The 21,402-nt window shown below is 40.8% G+C and overlaps 1 protein-coding gene across 3 annotated transcripts in view; it reads left to right on the plus strand.

Annotated features, from left to right (window-relative positions):
- Nucleotides 1-106: 106 nt before the first annotated feature.
- Nucleotides 107-21,402, plus strand: part of LOC143023451 (uncharacterized) — a 153,849-nt gene continuing 132,553 nt past the window's right edge. For all 3 annotated transcript variants that reach the window (XR_012966179.1, XM_076181983.1, XM_076181975.1), the window contains exon 1: nt 107-265. The gene's annotated coding sequence lies outside the window, so the exon portion shown is untranslated. The remainder of the gene's footprint in view (nt 266-21,402) is intronic.

Consider the following 21,402-nt stretch of genomic DNA (forward strand, 5'->3'; position numbering starts at 1 on the left):
AAATAATTTATTGAAAATAACAACTTCGTCTTAGTATGAAGAAAGAAATCCTAAACAACAACATCGACTTTTTCTGAGCATATACAAGACAAATCCAGCCTAGTTGGCGACATTTGGAAACCAGTCAGGCACATCCCAACACGCGAGAGGTAGTGCCAGTTGGCTCTACTCCGTGAATTCAACGTATTGACACTGACAGTTTACTAGACATTCGTGGCAGGGTCATCTACCGGGAGTCCTCGCGTGACATCCTACTGGCACCATGGTACGTGAACTCTCTATTGTGTAACTGGTGTCCTGACTAGAGTTGGAACGGAGGGTGAGGCGAGGGGGGGAGGATCGGAAGAGGAGTTTCGTGACCAGAGGAGAGCCAGGGTAGTGTGATGGTGAAGTTGAATAGGATCGGTTGGGAAAGAGCAGGACTCCGCCACCCACCGATATTTGAATTTTAGAAACAACAAGGGCAACGGTGGCAGTTTGTATAATCTTGGAATTCCCACAGGAAAATATTTTGCAAACAATATTATCTACAATTTCAGGTAGTGTCAATAGACCTAAGCTGCCTTATATGCACTAAATATTGGCATACGTAAACATGCATAGGAAATGACTGATGCCAGGGATGCCAGATGTACGAGTGTACTTTGGAATAAGTGGGATGGGGAGGGTGAGGGGGTAAGTACGGGCAGCATTTTGACTTGTTGATACTTTTAGAGTAGGATGATTAAAGTGGCTGAATTCCAGTAAACGTTTAATAGTAGTGTTCAGTGATATTTATGAAGATTTTGCCACTACTAGACTAGTCAATCATATTTAGATGTAGTTTCTAATTATATTTTGTGATTTATCAAACTGGTGATCCGTTTGTTGTAGGGATGATTTTAGGTACCTATTCATATGATAATTTGTGATGCAGTTTAATCTTTTGAAACTGCCATTGCTGAAGAAGTTTTTCCTCGTTGAATAAAATAGTCCGGCGGCAGCAAGAATCAAAACTGAAGCTATGAAGTAATTTGCAGCAGAAATGATAGTATATACACTGAAATTTCCATGTGTATTCTGTGTTTGCATTATCTTGCACATTCAAGATTAGTTGAGTGGAAGTTTGTGTGTACGTATGTATGTATTTTATTCTGCATTTTTGTGGATCACGTGCTGAACTTGTGATTGACAAGTATTACCCTTCGAAGTGAGAGATCAATGTTAGTATGTAGTATTTACGGTCACTGCTGTGACCTTATACACGCGCGACTCCCCCCCCCCCCACATCAACCCCTTGCTCTAGGAGTGGAGGAACGGCTTGCAGTGTTAGTAAAACTATCAAGCCGCAAGTGAGGCTCGATCTCAGATCTGCGTTGTCGCGAAACCTCGATGCTAATCACTACACTGGCAGGCCACGCGCATATAAATTTCCCTAATATATGGGGTGGAGCCATGCTCTTGGGGGGGGGGTAGGTCCTGTCCCTTCCGTATCGGATGGTACGTTTCCTGTCGCCTGGCGATTTTATTAACTTCTTGACGCTCACTAATGGTAGTTGAAAAATAACTGGTTATTAATGTTATTAATTCGTGTATGGGAGAGAAAGAGAGAGAGAGAGATTCTGGATGATTCGGTGACTGCTGTGTCATCCCACGTTTCGCAACAGAATTTCATAAATGCTGGACTATGCGAGAGTCATCGTATTAGTGGACAGTGTTAATACCCAGCCTGTATGGGTACACGTCCTCTAGCCATTCGTCTAGGACTCTACAGTAGGTTAAGTCTGCATCTAAGCTCGGCTGTCTGTGTCAGCCATTGCGTCACAGAGATTGACGCTAATTTTTCAAAGGTTCATTCAAGATATATAAATATATTTTTAAGACATTTTTAAGTACATTAATTTATTTACCTTATTTGTTTATTTATTCACCGTATTATGTTATTATTTATTTATTTATCTATTTATTTATTTAATTGTTTAGATTCATGAAAAAATGAGGGAAGAGGATTAGAACTTGGACCATTGGAAACCCCGGGTAGGTTTGGGAAGGGAGGAACCCGCATCTACTACCCCACCACGGAGCACGTGCACACGTGCGCGTGGATACACAAGCGGGCAACACACACACACACACACACACACACACACACACACACACACACACACACACACACACACATTCGCAAGTTTGACATAGACAGAGACGGAACATCACGAATGTAGCTTGTGTAAATAACAGGTTTAATTAGATGTGCGTACAGACAGCACGGAAGCAACCATCCAGCCACGTACAGTACGTAAGCACGTTCAGATACAAAGGGAGGTGACATAAAGGATTTGTGTTGAGTGTGGAGGATTTAACTCTCCCATATTTCGATAAGAATCACCTGACGGCAGACAGAATGAACATAAAATATAGTCAGCAAAGGTTAAGTTATTTTGAACGGAAAATGTTAGACTTATCACGGGACAATCTCATCACACACACACACACACACACACACACACACACACACACACACACACACACACACACACACAGAATCCGCATTTAGAACTGTAAGAACTCAACCCCACCCACTTCTCAATGAGTATTGAAAAAACCCATCCTCCCACTCCTCTAAAACGCACACACCCTCTTTGTACCCAGTGCCCCCTCCCCTTCCTTTCTCCCTGCCCCTACACAATCCCTCCCTTGTGAACCCTCCCTCTGACCCACCTTACCTCCCCTTTGTGTATTCTAGGCCTACATCTAGTGCCCTCATCCGGGTCTCGGACTTCCTAGGGGTCCATAGAGTTTCATAAGTGGGGGCTACTCACCGAAATATAGTGATAGTGAATGTAGAGACATTGGGACAAATTATGGGAAAGAAGGAGGGGGAAACACGGGTCTTTATCTGAATATCGAGTATATACCTGACCAGTTTTGCTTACAATAGCTTCTTGAAGAAGCTATTGTAAGCGAAACCGGTCAGGAATAAACTCCATATTCAGATAATGACCCGTGTTTCCCCCTCCACCTTTCCCATAGTGATAGTGAATGATAGATGATTCTTTTCAGTGTTGAAAGAGTCTCAGTGAGTCTGAAGGACAGAAATGCATAAGTGTGGGTAGGGCAACGTTTGACACAACTACATGTAGGGTAACAGTGGTACTCGGTAGGGGAGGAAGGAAATGTCTTTGATGTTTCTCGAAAGAATGTAGGGTGTTCTGGCCCCGAACGTCATGGCCGTAGATGATGGCCTCGGGAAACTGACGATCTCGCACGTTTCGGTTTCATTTTCCATTCACCCTTTTAAACACTTGATGGATCAGTCATTTTGCTTCATAACATAGTATGAAATTAATCAGAAAAAATATTCCCTACACCAAGGCTATGGTTAAATAAAAAAAAATAATGAATAAATAAGGTAGAAATTTTGTTATTATTGACCATTGGAAGTGGAAATATCTCTCGGTCGGGGTTGATTACATGAAGAATTGTCACCCCAGAACGCCCACATGAAGAATCGTCACCCCACCAGATCCTACATGAAGAATTGTCACCCCAGTATACCGAATATCAACAATGGAATAAAGGCTAGGTTGAATGAAATTTACGCTTATTGTCAGCTTATACCACCGAAGAATCGTAAACCCAAAATGGATCACATGAAGAATTGTCACACTAGGATAGCTCACATGAAAATTGTCACCCTAGATAGCCCACACAAAGAATAGTCACCCTAGGATAGCCCGCGTGAATAATTGTCACCCTAGGATAGCCTACGTGAAGAATTGTCACTAGGATAGCCCAGGGTCCATATAGTATTGGACCTTGGGATAGCCCACATGAAAAATTGTCACCCTAACGAAGTCTGGGGTGATGATTCTTCATGTGATCCCTCGGAGGGGTTAGGATTATGCACGGTAACATTCAGAGCAGAATTATTTGGTTGGATACTTTCGAAATTAGCTTGTGAAACTGAAATATGTTTGTGTATAGTATAGTCATGAATTAAATAGAAATAACTTATCATAAATAAAACTTCCATTGTGAAGCTAATAAATCAAATAAAAAGTAACATAATAAATTGATGAAATAGAAACACATTTGTAACATGTTATACATTTGACTGAGTGAAGACATTCTAACTAAAATGTGATAAGTTAGAATAAGACGTCTTCTAAAATCTGTACACTTGAGCAAGTCTGAAACGCCCTGCGCGTCGACTCTTTTCTGAGATCGGGACGTTCATGGCCAACACGTCCCCGCGCGTTGTCACACACTCGTGCAAGACGGACACCAATGTGTAGGCGATAACCAGCGTTTCTATCCGTGGGGACAATATCCCTGCCAAACTTAAAGGAAGGAGCGAGGGTAGAATATAATAATTATTGGTCTGTTTCTTTCGGGGGAGAGGATTTGGTTTGAAGGTGTTTGGAAAGTCACTAGGTTGCCTTCGTATAACTGTACAGAACATGAATAATACCTTCTTATTTTTGTTCGCGTATTATGGCACTCTCTTTTAAGATTCTTATATTCTCCCAACTTCTCGTATTTAATTCTCTTCTATCCTCTCAAGTTTCCTTAGTTAAATTTTCTAGAAACGTTTTCCAGAATCCTTACCCAATGAATGACAGAAATCGAGGTTAAGTCATTTTGCTGGGTAGAATCGCCAGGCGGCTGTCAGAAGAGGTGCAGAAGTCAGTCGTGGTGAAAAGGTTAATCGAAATGGACTGACCCCTTTCGCCTTGCAAGGGCGTTGTCTCTTGTGAATAAAATCGTCTGACGGCAGAGTAGGGAGGATAGTAGACCTGCACAAGTTACCCCCCCACCTTCCCCTTCCCACATCCTCCATAAGTGGGGGTCGCCAACCTAGCCAGCAGAAGAATCTCCTCCTAACCCCTGTTCCTTCCTCCACCCTCTTCCCCCTCCTCCTCCTCCTCCTCTCTCCCTCTCCCTCTTTTCTTACTCTACCCTCTTCCCCCTCCTCCTCCTCCTCCTCTCCCCCCTCCTCCCTCTTTCCTCTCCCTGCACCCACACTCCGTCCTCCATTCTTTCCTGGTGCCAGCCGAGGTTTGGAAGTGGGTCCTCACAAGAGGGTTGGTGTGGCCCCAACTTGAAGGCTGAACAACTCCCGTCGAGTGGTTTTTATCTCTGTATGGGGTCAAATATAGGGAATATTACAACACAAACCAGTACTGATTACTCTAAACTGACATGGTAATTAACCTATAATACTAATCTCCTACTTAAAACACTGAAACTAGAAAAGCGAGTTATGCATTTGATTTAAATTTATCAATGACCTGCAGCACAAGATGTTCACTAGAATTGCATTGGCCTGTGTTCTTTAGGTATCAAACACTAACAACCACCCGATTAATTTCCGTTATTTAAGGTTCTTCCGTTAACCCGTATGACCTCTCCGTGACCTGACTGCGAGAACACGGACGCGTTGGTGTCGGGCCTGGGAGCTGCGCGCTCCACAGCTGCGCGCTCGGGTCGCGCCTGAGGATGGATAGTGTGCGAGACAATCACCCTAGGGGGGAGAAAGTCGGCCCTTGATACGTACATACACGCACTCACACACGCGCGAACACACACACACACACACATACACACACACACACATATGTATATATATATATATATGTGTGTGTGTGTTCGTGCAAACACACACACACACACACACACATACATATATATATATATGTGTATGTGTGTATTATTTATATATATATATATATATATATATATATATATATATATATATATGTGTGTGTGTGTGTGTGTGTGTAAACACACACACACACACACACGTCATCCAATAGTTTTAAAGAAAATAAAAAAATAGATTGTTGTCCCATTATGAATTATTTTCAAGAAATTCATATCCGGAGAGGTCCCAAGAGAATGGAAGCTAGCTAACGTTACTCCCATACTAAAAAAAGGTGACAAAAAGAAACCAAATAACTACAGGGCTATAAGCTTTACTTCGATCGTAGGAAAAATGATGGAAACCATCATCAGAGATGCTATCGAACATAATTTAGAAAGTAACTTTGATAAATGATAGACCAACATGGATTCCGACGGAAACGTTCTTGCGTAACTTACTCGAATTCTACAACACAGTCATCTTAAATTATGACAAAAGAAACAATATAGATTTTATATATTTAGACTTTGCAAAAGCTTTTGATACCGTCCCCCACGAAAGGCTACTTACTAAATTTGCTTCACACGGAGCAAGTGGTAGCCTATTAAGTTGGACTAGAAATTAGTTGAATGATCAAAAACGGAGAGTTGTTTTAAATGGAAAAACTTCTAGATGGAAAAATGTTACGAGTGGACTTCCTCAGGGTTCCGTTCCTGTGACATTTCTATTTATAGTATATATACAAATGATATAGACCACGGAATAAAATCTATTGTCTCCAAATTTGCTGATGATATAAAACTGTGTGGAATGGCAAATGATCACTTAAATCAATTAGATATTCAAGAAGATTTAGATAAATTACAGCAATGGTCTGAAAAGTGGCTAATGAAATTTAACACAAGTAAATGCAAGGCTATGCATATAGGTAAAAATAATAGTAAGTACGATTACAAGTTATTTGGAAATTCATCAACAAAAGTGGATAGTGAAAAGGATCTCGGCGTAATTATCAGTAACGATCTCAAATCATCTAAGCAGTATATTTCAGACTCTGCGAAAGAAAACAAGATTCTAGGACTGATTGCGCGATCTTTTGACTTCAAAAGTTCATCTCTCATTAACAAGCAATGTGAATCGTTAGTTCGTCCACATTTGGAATATGCTGTTTCCGTATGGTTACCGAATCTCATTAAAGACATAGACAGATTGGAAAAAGTACAACGGCGAGCCACAAAACTGATTCTACATATAAGCAATAAATCGTAGAAAAATCGACTAAAACATGAATCTGTTTTCCCTAAAAAAGCGTAGACTCAAAGATGACTTGATACAGGTCTTCAAGATTCTAAAGGGAGTTGACAATATCAAAAGTGGCAAAATTTTCACACTAAATGAGAATCAGACAAGAAATAATGGTCTCAAACTGTCACGAAATATATTTAATTTGGAAATGTGTTGAAACAACTTCGCCAACCGTGTAGTTAATTAATGGAACACTTTCTGCAGAGGCAGTGCAATGTAGTTCAGTTCGAAGCTTTAAGATTCGTTTAGATAAACACCTAGCAAGATGCTGTAATGACTGCCATTTATTTTATATCATTTGTTTATTTGTTTGTTGTTATTTGCTTGATTTTTATTTATTACTAATTATCTGTCAATTTATTATTACTTACTATTTACCTGTGTTATTATTTAACTATACCTATGCATTTATTTATTTTATCTATTATTTTTATATGATAATTTTTTATTCTTATTTTATTTATTATTATAGCTTTTTCCGCATCCGACCTAGTTATGGACCAAAAGGTCTCCTGTCGGCATGCTCCTCCTTTTTAATCCCTTTGTAAATCCTTTGTATATGTATATATATATATACGTACATGCACACACTATACATACATTCTATCTATTTACCGAGAGCTTTTTACCCTTTACAAGGGAGGTAGCCAAGTGAGAGTCACGTGCGTATTCCCACCTATTTCACTCCCTTCCACCACCCCCTCCATCCCTCCCATCTCAGCTCCTCATGGATGACGGGTCATCCTTGCATCAGCCAACTGCCCTGGGCCAAACGCAATGCAGCAAGACACAGTACATCCACAGCAAGGCCGCTTCACTTAATCAGCGACCCACCTCTCCGTCCCCTCATGCAGAAAAAGAGAAGACAGGGAGAAATCTCTTCGGGCTGCATCAAAATATCATTCACACATAAGCACCCTCTCCCCCAACCCCCTCTTCCATACGCAGTCATTCGCCACTCATCCATCCCCATCCATCCATCTCATCCTCGGTCGTCCCCTCAAGTTCACTCCCTCTACCTCTCCCTTCCACACCTCTTTTACCAATCTTTCGTCACTCCTTCTTTCCATACGTCCAGACCATCCCAATAATCTTTCATCAGCTCTATCTGCCATCTCCTTTTCCACTCCCAACCTCTTTTCTCACTATCCAACCTAGTAACCCCTACCATACTTCTCAGACATTTAATCTCAAACACATTTAAACTTTTCCTCTCTGCCTCTCTTAAATTCCAAGTCTCTGCTCCATACAATGCCGTCGGCACAATCACCCCTTCATACAATCTCCTCTTTGCATCCATTCCCAGTTGCCTATTTCTCATAACACTTTTTAATCCCCCAAGACATTTACTTGCTTCTCTCAATCTACAATTTACCTCCACCTCCACTCCCTTTCCTGCCACATGTGACCCCAAATACCTAAAGCTATCCACTTCCTCCAGCCTCTCTCCTTTTAGACTTACTTCCAACTCACTGCCACCCTCTACCCTTGTACATCTCATCACCTTACTTTTACCCACATTTACCTTCAACTTTCTCCTATCGCATACCTTCCCAAACTCTGTCACTAACTCCCTTAATCCTTCCTCTGATCCTTCTACAAGCGCAGTGTCGTCACCAAACAACTGGCTCTCCTCCCACTTCTCTCCATTTTCTTTAACTGTCTCCAGTCCGCTACCCATTACCCTCGTCTTTACCTCACGCACCACCCCATCCATGTACACAGTGAACAGCCATGGCGACATGACTCATGTCTGACACAGTCCCACCTTTACCTCAAACCACTCGCTCTCTCCATTTTCCATTTTAACACAGGCTCTACTACTCTCGTAAAAACTCTTGACTGCCCTTAGCAGCTTCCCCTAATCCCATATATCTGCAAAAGTTCCCACAGTGTCTTCCCATCTACCCTGTCATAAGTGTTTCCCAAATCCATAAAGCCCCAAGAAAACATCCTTACCTTTTCCTAAAGCTTTCTCACACATATGCCGTATTACAAAAACCTAACACACGCAACCACTAACCATACTGTTCCTCACCAATTACTCCCTCTGTACCTCTCCTATTCCTCTCAGTTAAACCCCCCACATAAGCTTTCCCAACTACATTCAACAAACTGATCCCTCTGAAAATATTACACTCGCATCAGTCCCCTTTTCCCTCGTAAAGTGGAACTATACAGGCACTCCTCCAGTCCTTAGGTACTCTACCCTCCTTTAGACACACATTAAACAAGCTCACTAGCCAGTCCAATATTAATGTGCCTCCTTTTATCAGACATTCTGCATGACACCTCATCGTTTCTTATTTCTCCTCCATTTTCCTCTCCTATCACCGTCTTTTTCTTAGCTCCTCTCACTGCTGCCACCAATCCCTCCCTATCCTCCTCCACATTCAACAGCTCTCGAAAATGCTCCGCCTATCTTCCCCTTACCACCTCCTCTTCCGTTAAGATCTGTACATCTGCGCCTTTTACTTTTTTTCTTTACATGACTCGCCTCCCCATCCTCTTTTGCTTTCCTTCCAAAACATCTTTATTGTTTTCTGTCATACTCTTCCCCATTTTGCATCTGCTCTTCTTTATGCCTCCTTGATCTTTTGTTTTACTTTTCTTCTTTTTTCTTTACACCTCATATTTTTTCTCATTCTACTTTGCAACCAGTCCCTGAATGCTCGTTTCCTCTTTTCTACTACCTTCTTCAATTCATCATCCCACCCTTCCTTCTATTCCCTCTTATCCTCCTTGTTCTACATACTATCTTTGCATTTTCGTCCATGAAACATCCCCATTCCACTTCCACTCTACTCTCAGCTTCTCTTTGTACTTTTGCTCCTTTTCCTTTAAGCAGTTTGATCTAAGCACCTCTCTACCTTCCGCCCTTTTCCTCTTTCTCCACCTATCCTCCACTTTCACCTTACCTTCCACATAAAAAAAAAAACACATTCCGCCACTCTCCCCTTAGAACATGGGCATCAAAAAATCTTCTTGCTCTTTTCCTAGATACCACATACACATACTTATACATACATGCGTAAATGCACATATACATACGTATGTACATAACATATATACATGTATGCATACATACATAAACATATAGACATGCATGCATTCATATATATACACATACACACACATTGGTGGTTTTATACATGCATATACCAGCGTTTTTTCCGTACAAAGGAGGTAACCACAAAGGCATACAATCCACTAACACCCATTTCATCCCCACATCCTTCACTCCCATTCACCCCTCTCCCTCCCTTTTGTCTCCCTTTTGTCTTGGCTCCTCCTGGATTGCGGGTCATCCCCTCATCTCGCCGACTCCCCTGGGTCAGAAGCAATGTAGCAAGACACAGCACATCCACAGCAAGACCGCTTCATTTAATCGGTGACCCCCGTTCTCCATCCTCCCATGCAGCAAAAGAGAAGACAGGGAGAAATCCCTTCGGGCTGCGTCAAAATATCATTCACACATACTCCCTCATCCCCCACCTACTCCTTTGCATGCATTACAGCATCATCCATACACAACCATTCTCCACTCACCCCTATCTTCTGTCTTCTCCAGTCCCCTCTTTCCCAATACCCCTTTTACCCCATCCATCCATCTCATCCTTGGTCGCCCTCTCATGTTCACTCCTTCCACCTCTGCCTTCCACACCCCTTTTACTAATCTTTCCTCGCTTATTCTTTCCATCTGTCCGAACCATCCCAATACTCTTTCATCAACCCTATCTCCCAACTCCCTTTCCACCCCCCCCCCCACTCTACTCCTGACCTCGTTTCTCACTCTATCTATCCTAGTAACCCCTACCATACTTATCAGTCATTTCATCTCAATCGCATTCAAACTCCTCTCTTCCTCTCTTATGTTCCATATTTCTGACCCATACAGTGCTGTCGGCACAATCACTCCTTCATACAATCTCTTTCATCTGTTCCCAAATGTCTGTTTCTCATTACACCTTTTAATCCCCCAAGGCATTTACTCGCTTCTCTCAATCTATATTCTACCTCCACCCCCACCTCCCTTTCCCGCCACATTCGCACCCAAATATCTAAAGCTATCCACTTCCTTCAGTCTCTCTTAATACTCACTTCCAGTTTGCTGCTACATTCTCCCCTTGTACATCTCATCACCTTACTTTTACCTACATTTATCTTCAACTTCCTTATTTCGCACACCTTCCCAAACTCTGCCACTAACTTCCTTAATCCCTCCTCTGATCTTGCCACGAGCGCAGTGACGTCAGCAAACAACAACTGGCTTATCTCTCATTTTTCTCCATTTTCTTTATCTATCTCCAATCCCCGACACATTACCTCTCGCACCACCCCATCCATGTATAAATTGAACAGCCAAGGCTTTATGGTATCGTATAATGTATGCGGTGCTACCTTGGCTTGTTATCTACACTGTAAAAACTACTTTGGTATATTATCTACAAGCTAGTTTGCGATTAACATAGGCATTATAGGGAATGATACAGAGAAGTTTGTTCAGCGATTGTTTCAGTCCAGGTTCGTGGTCAAATGGTTAGCCACTGAAGAAGAGCCTGCGCAAATAGAGAAAGTACGTTTTGCAGGACAGAGAAAATGCAATTGAGCGATTGTTGCAAGGCGACCATGTTCCCCATTCAACAGATAGCGTAGCCGAAGTAGACAGTAACCGAGCCATGGAAGACGTATTGATGATGCATGGGTGTTCGATTTGAAGAAGTGTTCAGACAGATTGTCGATATATTCACGTTCAAAGGAAAGACTGCAAGACACTTCAATCAATTATTCAGAGAGAAGTCGCTGAAGGCTCAGTAATCCATTCCGACGAATGGCCAATTTACTCTGATTTTAAACCAACTCTGTTTTCGTCATTTTTCCACTAAATCATCATCACGTCGATCCTAACACCGGAACACATAAACAAGGAATTGAAAGGTCCTGGACTGAAGCGAAGATTTCTATATTAAAAAGAGAAAAAAAAAAAAAAAAAAAAAAAAAAAAATGGCGTCGTCAATCCAAGAACATTTTAATCGCATTTAGACTACTTTAGTTGGCGAATAATATGAAAAGAAATTCCTTACATGTATCTAGCATTTTTAGCCGATGTACATACTGATTATCGCTAAAACACTTTTTCTGTTAATTCCATTACCAAAATTTTATGTTATGTTATAATTAGCACAAAAAATCTCTCTTTCATCCAGACAAAACTAAGGGTGAATTATTACGTACATATACCAGAATGAAACATAAATAAAAGAAATAAAGTGAATATATTTCTAGTAGTTCCATTACCAAAATTCTTTGTTATATATATATATATATATATATATATATATATAAATATATATATATGTTATAATTAACAATTAAAACATCTTTGATGTACATGTAAAAGGTGAATTATTATGTAGATATCGTATCAGATTGAAATCTGTACGGTGTAGATATTCTTACCGTGTAGATAAGTCAAAGTATTTTTTCTTTTCTTTTTTGTACAGATGAACATTATTGATTTTTTAAGAATACTCTTAGTTTCCGTGACGTCACTCAGCCAGACTATGACCGAGCGATAATTCATTCTGAAACCGATCTCAGGATCCTCGGCAACCAAAGTTAAGAAGTTTAGCTTACTTTTGGTTACTTTTGTTAGGTTTGGTTGGGTTACCTTGGTTAAGTTTGGTTCACTCATTTTTCTTATTTTATTCGCTTTGTTAAACCACATTTTCTCTGATTTACATAAAGTGGGCTACACACTATCAAACATGTTTGTCCAGCGTGTTTGTTCAAACATCGTCCCACACTGGACCATCGAGTATCAAACTGCTTGTCAAACCTTCCTACCTGGCCACACACTCTCAAATTGTTTTCAAATTGTTTGATCAAACACCTTGTTGGACAAACATGTTTGATAGTGTGTAGCCCGCTTTAGTCTCCACACTATCGGAGAGTCAAGATTGGTGATTACCATGTTCATTGTTTAAGGTCCAATTGGCCTCTGTATTTGGACGGAACCGCAAATATGAAATATCGCGACATTATGATTATCACTCATTTGAACAGGAAATTAAACTTCGAATAAAAATAAAAACACAAAATAGGAAACGGCAGTATAGCAAATGCGTATTTTTAAGTATATACACGTATGTTTCAATTCAGTTATTTAGTCATTTTTTATGTAATAATTTTCGTAATTATGTATGTTTTTGCTCATTTTTGTTATATATTTCCTTGTCTATTGGCTATATTTTATTTATATGCTAAGTCGTTTATTAATCATTTTGACTGTTGTTGGCTAAGCGTGACTGTCGTTTCGTGGAAGAGTTCACTTGCCACGTCGTTTGGGTTTTCCTGCTTCTGGCTAGCCCAGGTCACGCTCCACCCATTAGCTGCCCCCCTCCCCCCCCCCGTGGGGAGGATAACCTCGGCTGAATAAAATCATGTGACGACAGGAAGAACAATTGTACAAGTCGTGAAGGGCAGTTAAAACACGTGTGGACACATTTGCCTAATTGTAGTATACAGAAATGGGGCAAAGATCGTAGGATATCGTTTCCTCTTCTCCAATTTATCGTAACTAGCTTCACGTTCATGTTTAGTTCCAACTTTGTCTATATCCTTATTTTACAATTGTCATACGTAGATTTGAAATCATGTATTGTTCCAGCCTGGGTTGTATCACCTAAGCTGTTCCAAGTATCTATGCATGTGTAGGGAATACTGTACTTCTTTACATCCTATTGACATGTAGGCTTCCTTTGTTCTCATAACCTCTTCAAGATATATTTCTCGTCTTTGTGTGTGTGTGTGTGTGTGTGTGTAGCAACACTCATCGAGTCCCGTCTCCTTCTCTCCAATTTATCATACCTATCTTCAAGTTCATGTGCGTGTGATTCACCATCATGGTCTTGAATCACGTGTTGGGTTTGTGATCGACAGCAATTGCCATCCCGGATGAGAGCTCAGAGCTCATATATGCACACACACACACACAAAACACCAACTCTACCAATTCATGGCGCAGTTGGTAGAGTTCCCGGCTGCCACTACGGCGGTCCGGGTTCGAATCCCGCTCAGGGCTGAAATAATTTCAGTATCGCTGCGCTGCGGGTTGTTACTCCAACTCTCGTGGGCGGGGAGTTGGTGGTGTGTGTGCGTGTAAGGTCACAGTATTACCCATAGATCGGTCATATATGAGCTCTGAGCTCCCTACCGGGAGAGAAATAGCTGTCGATCACGAGTCCAACACGTGATCCAAGACCATGGTGAATCACACAAACACACACAACTCCTTGCATAATAGAGTTGGAGTGATGGACCGCAGTGCAGCGATGCTGAATTACTTCAGCCTTGGGCGGGAATCAAACTCGGATCGCTGGATGGTTGTGAACGGGACCACTGCGCCGTCGAGCCGTGTGGCCTGTGTGTGTGTCTGTGTCTGTCTGTCTGTCTGTCTGTCTGTCTGTCTGTCTGTCCGGTGAGGAAAAACTGATCCATCATCAACAGGAAACCCTCGTTCATATCAAAGGATAGTAGTCACGTGATAACGATGAAGGACAGTTATAATTCATAGTACCGGTAACATATACATGTATATATATATATATATATATATATATATATATACATCTATATGTATGTATGTAAATATATATATATGTATATGTATTGATATATATATATATATGTATGTATATATATATACATATATATATATATATATATATAATATATATATATATGTATGTATATAATATATATATATATGTATATTGTATATATATGTGTATATATATATATATATATACATGTATATATATATATAATATATATATATATATATATATATATATTATTTGTATTCTTATTTATCTTATTTGCTATTATTATTATTATTATTATTATTATTATTATTATTATTATTATTATTTGCCGGTAACCACTACTGATGTAAATTAGATAAATTCATCATCAACAAAATTTGTAGTCAGGTTGTAAGTGACCAAAAGTAATTTGGGGATTTGTGTTGTTCTCGAAGATTTATTCTTTTTCATTTGTGACTCTTTGTGCATTACCATTTCCTTTCCTAGTGTTTAGTCTCTTGTCTTATAAAACTTGTATTACTTATTTCATTTGTCTTCCCCTGAAGAAGTGAATAACACGAAAGAGCTTGGGAATTACTTTTTCTTCCCGAGTTCCATTGGGTTATGAGCAAAAGTTTTGGATTATGTGTTTTTTAGTGATCAATCTGTATATATATATATGTATATATATATATACATATCTATATATATATGTATATATATATGTATATATATATATATACACATATATCTATATATATATGTATATATATATATACATATTGATTTAAACTACAGTATGACAAATGTAACTGAAGGCGGAGAAAATATACGAGAAATAATGGAAGAATTACTGCCTTAACGTTTCGACCCTTAGGGTCTTGATCACAAAGCATTATTATTTCTCGTATATTTTCTCCGCCTTCAGTTACATATATACATATATATACATATATATATATACATATGTATATATATGTATATATGTATATATATATGTATGTATATATGTATATATATATGTATATATATATATATGTATATATATATATATATATATATATATATATATATATATATATATATATATATATATATATATACAGTATATATCGACGCCAACAGTCTCTTCAGGGACTCTTCGTATCTCCCAAGGGTCACTCTTCCTCCTCCTCCTCCCCCTCCCCCTCCTACCCCTGCTCCCCCACTACCCCTTCCCCAAATACTTCTGTTTTATACTCCCACACCACCCACACCCCCTACTACAGTGAAGGCAACGGTAACAACGGTTACTGATATTCCCGTTTTCTATGTCGCTATACCGTCCTCCCACGCTCCGTTTTCTTTGTTCCTTCTTGTTATTCTGCCTTTGCCCACCTACTTCTTTACTTGTTCTTTCTCTACTGAGTTCTGCAGTATCTCTTGTTCTCTTCCAGTCTCTCACTCCTGTTCTTGTTCTTCTTTCTACTCTCATTGTTTCATCTCCTCCTCTTCCTCCTCAGCTACCTTCTCGTTCTCCTCTACTCCCTCCTCCTGAAACGCTTTCTTTCTGTATTATTTTCTCTCTTCACGTATTACCAGACTTCCTTACTTACCCTTCTCGTCCTCCTCGTCTTTCTCCTTCTGCTCCTCCTCCTTCCTTACACCCGAATCTCCTTTCTCTGATACTTGCCCCCCCACCGCCCCCCTCCCCAAGACCCTTCCCAACTCTCTACCCCCTACATTGTTATTACCCTTCCCCACAGAATACCTTTCTCTTCTCTCTCTCCTTCCCTCTCCCCCTTCCTCTCTCCCTCTCCTCCTCTCTCCCTATCCCGTTTCCTCTCCCTATCTGCCTTCCCCTCCCCTTTCCCCCCCTTTCTCCCCTTCCCCCTACCCACTCTCCCTCCCCCCTCCCCATCTTTCTCCCTCTCTCCCTATCCCCTTTCCTCTCCCTGTCTGCCTTCCCCTACCCCTCTCCCCTCTTTCCTCTTCTCTATATATCCCCTTTCATCTCCCAATCTGCTTCCCCCCTCTCCTCTCTCTCTCTCTCTCTCTCTCTCTCTCTCTCTCTCTCTCTCTCTCTCTCCTCTCTACATGCGATTATACTGGGAAAGGCCCTCTTATCTGGGGCCGGGTCTCCTCTTTCTTCTCCGGCACACCCTTTCTCCCAATTATCTCCACAACCTATAATTTGTCTTCCCTCCTTTTGTTCCCGGGCCCTCCTCCTCTCTCTTTATCTATCTAACTGTCCGTCTAACTCTTTTATTCACTCTCTAATTCACCCCCTCTTTTTATTTCACTCCCTCCCCCTCCTCTTTCTTCCTCTTCTTCCTCTTCTTCCCATCTCTGTGTCTCATCTTCTTCTTTTAGCTCTTTATCTTCTGTTGCTTCTGTATATCCTGGGCTCACGCATGGCCGATGCACGCGCGCGCGCGCACACATACCTGTTTGCTGGTACCGACTTTGCATACTGACTAAGCGGTCATGGGTTCGGTCCCCACCCAGGGTGGAAAAAGCAAATGTAGGACATAAGCCCCCAAGGATATAAGCCCCTACCTGAAATAACCAAAGGTGGACTTAAGCCCCCAGTATATTTATTTATACTGATACTACGAAACAAGATTCAGAATTGCAAATCCCCTACCTCTCATCAGCGTTTAGTTGACATCAAAGAAAAGGCAGAATTATTCATGAAACGCAAGTTTATTCAACAGTTCAACTGATGTATACGTTTATATAACATTTGACAAAAAGAGAACATATTTAACTACATTGAAGCGAACAGTTACAATCAGTTTAGCCTCATGTTGTGCGAGATGCCTTTCAAGAATTCTTTGTAGAGTTTCCGTGCCTTGATCGAACTGCAAACACAGGTTCTGTAGGCGCTTTTGTAGCTGCTGTGTGCAACGTTTGATGCTTTTGGCTGGGGGCTCACAAACGAGAAACCAAAGGAAGAAGAAGGGTGAGCAATTGTCACTGCGGGTGGAGAACGTCCTTGTGAAGGTAACTAGGGATAGCTTAAAATTTTGTTGTCAATAAGTTTTAAAGGAATTAGGTGGGGTGAGATATTGAACACGCCCCCATTTTCTTCTATTGTGTCGGTTCCTTGTATGATGGCTACTTCCAAACATTTTTTACGGATGTCCGGCTCACGTACCAGAAGTTCCGCATTTTCCCAGTCCATCAGGTGGTTGTGACTGTTCCTGTGTGCAACACATGCGTTGGTGGTGACGTCATGGCGGACATCGTGACGGTATTCTCGTATCCGGGTTTTCAGATTGCGTGATGTTTCCCCAACGTAGGATGTGAAAAATTGAAGTCATGTAAGTGATTATCAATCGCAATTTGGAACACCTCCGTTTGTATGACAAAAGCCGGTTAAAAGAAGCCATTCATTTGTAATTGCAATTTGATTTTTGCACCACCTTTTTCTCTTAGAGGTCAGAGAAAATACATAAATAATTAAATATTTAATAAATAAATGAATGTACTATGTCTATACTGGGGGGCTTATGTCCAGGGGGCTCTTGTCCGTCCATGGAAAAAAACACCACCACAGTACTGGAAGTCGGGACCCCCCCTTATCCTAGGTAATGTGTGTGTGAGAGAGTGAAAAAGAGAAAGAGGTCACAGCATAAGCTCTGAATTCTCAATCGGGAGGGTGATAGCTGGCGACCACGAGTTAAACACTTTATCCAAGACCATGGTGTATCTCCCCCCCCCCTCTCTCTCTCTCTCTCTCTCTCTCACACACACACACACACACACACACACACACACACACACACTTACTTAGGTGATGGCTTCTAGGGGCTTTCAGCCGATGACGGCTCTCCAAGCCCCCCACGTAGAAAATCTAAAGTCCAAAATCTGATTTCATCACTGCATTCTCCAAGTCATACGAAGCAGTGAAAAAGTGTGTCTTCAGTCTCTTCTTGAAGATGGTCGTAGTTTCAGCCATTTTAACATTTTCAGGAAGTCTATTATAGAGACGGGGAGCACTATTAACAAACGCTCTACGCCCAGATTCTCTATAAAACCTTGGCTCTAATAGTCTATTCACTTCAATACTGTGTCGCAAGGCTATATCACTATCTATTCGGAAGTCCACGAGCATATCACACATATAATTAGGCCTCCCAAACTTCAATGCCTGATACACCATAACACACTGTTTATACATGATACGTGCTTTGACTGGGAGCCAATGCAGCTTTATTAACACTGGAGTTATCCGTTCCCTTCTAGACTGACCCTCTATCAGTCTCGCAGCTCTATTCATAATTAATTGAAGCTTCTTCAATAAGTAGTTAGGAAGACCATAATATAAAGAGTTGCAGTAGTCCAATTTACCCAACACATGGTTATAAATAAGCTTCCTCATAGAATTCTCATCAAGGTATTTCCTTACAAACGCTAAGTTTCTCAAATGATAACCAGCTACTTGCGCCGTCTGATTTATCTGTTCTCTCATCATAAGTTCGCTGTCTAGCAGCACCCCAAGACTCTTCACACACTGTGATATCTGAATTGTTCACATTCAAGACTCGAACACCCAGACGTTGGAAGTCAATTTTACGGCCGATAAACAAACACTCAGTTATATCTTCGTTCAATTTCAGTTTTCTAGAGTCCATCCACACATACACACACACACACACACACACACACACACACACACACACACACACACACACACACACACACACATACACACGCACACACACATTTATACGCAGACGCGCGCGCATACACACACACACACACGCACGCACACAAATAGTCTAGATAAAACGAGATATGAAGATGGGACACCACGAGCATAGCTCCTCTTCCCGTAAAATACAACTAGGTAAACACACACACACACACACACACACACACACACACACACATTTATACACAGGCGCGCGTGCGCACACACACGCACGCATACACACACACACACACACGCACGACTCGTGGCGCAGTGGTAGATTTTCCTGGCTGCCACTTCAGCAATTCGGGTTCGAATCCCGTCCAGGGCTGAAATGATTTCAGTATCGCTGCGATGCGAGTTGTTACTTCAGTTCTCGTGGGCGGGGATTTGGTGGTGTGTGTGCGTATAAGGCCTCGGTCATATGAGCTCTGAGCTCTCTTTCGGGAGGGAAATAGCTGTCGATCACGAATCCAACACGTGATCCAAGACCACGGTGAATCACACACACACACACACACACACACACACACACACACACACACACACACACACACACACACACATTTATACACAGACGCGCGCGCACACACATACGTACACAATGTATAGAACTAATAATATTGCATTTCCTTGGTGATGATCATTAAGTATTTCAAGACTTGTGTATGAGATTGTACGTATGATCTTTGTGACGGGTCTGTCGGCAGATTTTTTTTTTTCTTTTCTTTTCTTTCTTAATGGAAACTCGTCCATTGCTGCATTCTGTAGTTTTGTGCCATCTTTATCATTTATATGTTTATTTGTTTGTTTTGTGAGTATGTACATATATTTTGTATTTTGATATTGGTATGTTTTGTGAGTATGTACATATATTATATTCTTTATTTACTTATCTATTTATTTATTTTCTATTTATTTTTATTTTTTTCACCAAGAGTTGTCATGTAACCATTTTGCCTGGATGGTAAGTCTGTGGGTTTGCTGCCCACAGCGGCCGTAAATGTCCTAGCGGCCAGCGGTTTCAATGACTAATGTGACCACGACAACAGAGCTGGCGAGGTCATCGCTCACAGAGGTGGTTGGTCATTTGGTGCTGGCACTAGTGTTTCCAGTATTATGTTATCATTGTTGTCGTCGTTGTTAATGAAATTGATGATGATGATGTTGTTATTTCATTGTTAGTGTTATTATAACTCTTGTTGAACTGGATGGTCGCTGATGGTTTGGTGATTTGTGTCGCCGATCAGTCATAATTGTGGTAGATTTTTTTCTCTTTATGGTTTAACGTATTATTATTATTATTATTATTATTATTATTATCATTGTTAATATCATTGTAATCATTATCACTGGTACTCATACTGTGGCATTGATTTCCATTGTAGTACTCGAACTCTTGTAGCACAAGATCTATTTTTAGATGGAATTGGGACGTAGGTACCCCATAGCCTTCATGCTTCTTTATCGACCTGCCTTGAATTAACGCGGGCCTGGCCACTTGTTCAAATATATGAACACAAGATCGTTCTTGCGCGCACGCTTGCACTTGAATCAATAATAGTAAATAGACTCAGAGAACACATTGAAGGGCATAATTTAATTCGTGATTCACAGCATGGTTTCTCCTAGGGTAAGTCATGTGTGACTAATCTTCTATCCTTTTACACTAAAGTATATAAGGCGTCAGACAACAATGAAAATTACGATGTTATTTACCTTGACTTTAGCAAAGCGTTCGACAAGGTGCCACACCAGAGACTAAATAAAATCAAAGCCCATGGCATAGGAGGAAAAGTGTTAGAATGGATTAGAGCTTGGATTAGTAACAGAAAACAGCGGGTCACCATAAATGGAGTAAAATCTAGGTGGGGCAATGTTACTAGCGGGGTCCCCCAGGGCTCGGTTTTGGGTCCCTTGTTGTTCATTATGTATATAAACGACTTAGACGATGGGTTAAATAGTGATGTTAGTAAGTTTGCGGACGACACTAAAATAGGACGCCTAATTAGGTCAGGAGACGACGCCCAGATTCTGCAGGATGATCTTAATAAACTGTTAACATGGTCGGTGAAATGGCAAATGAACTTCAATATCTCTAAGTGTAGCGTGTTAAACGTAGGGCTACACAACTCCGAAAATAGATACAACTTAGATAACACGTTTTTAGACAAATCTGAGTGCGAGAGGGACTTGGGAGTTCTGGT

Source organism: Oratosquilla oratoria, chromosome 3 (assembly GCF_046742065.1).
Source record: "Oratosquilla oratoria isolate Oo_2021 chromosome 3, ASM4674206v1, whole genome shotgun sequence".
Classification (NCBI taxonomy): domain Eukaryota; kingdom Metazoa; phylum Arthropoda; class Malacostraca; order Stomatopoda; family Squillidae; genus Oratosquilla; species Oratosquilla oratoria.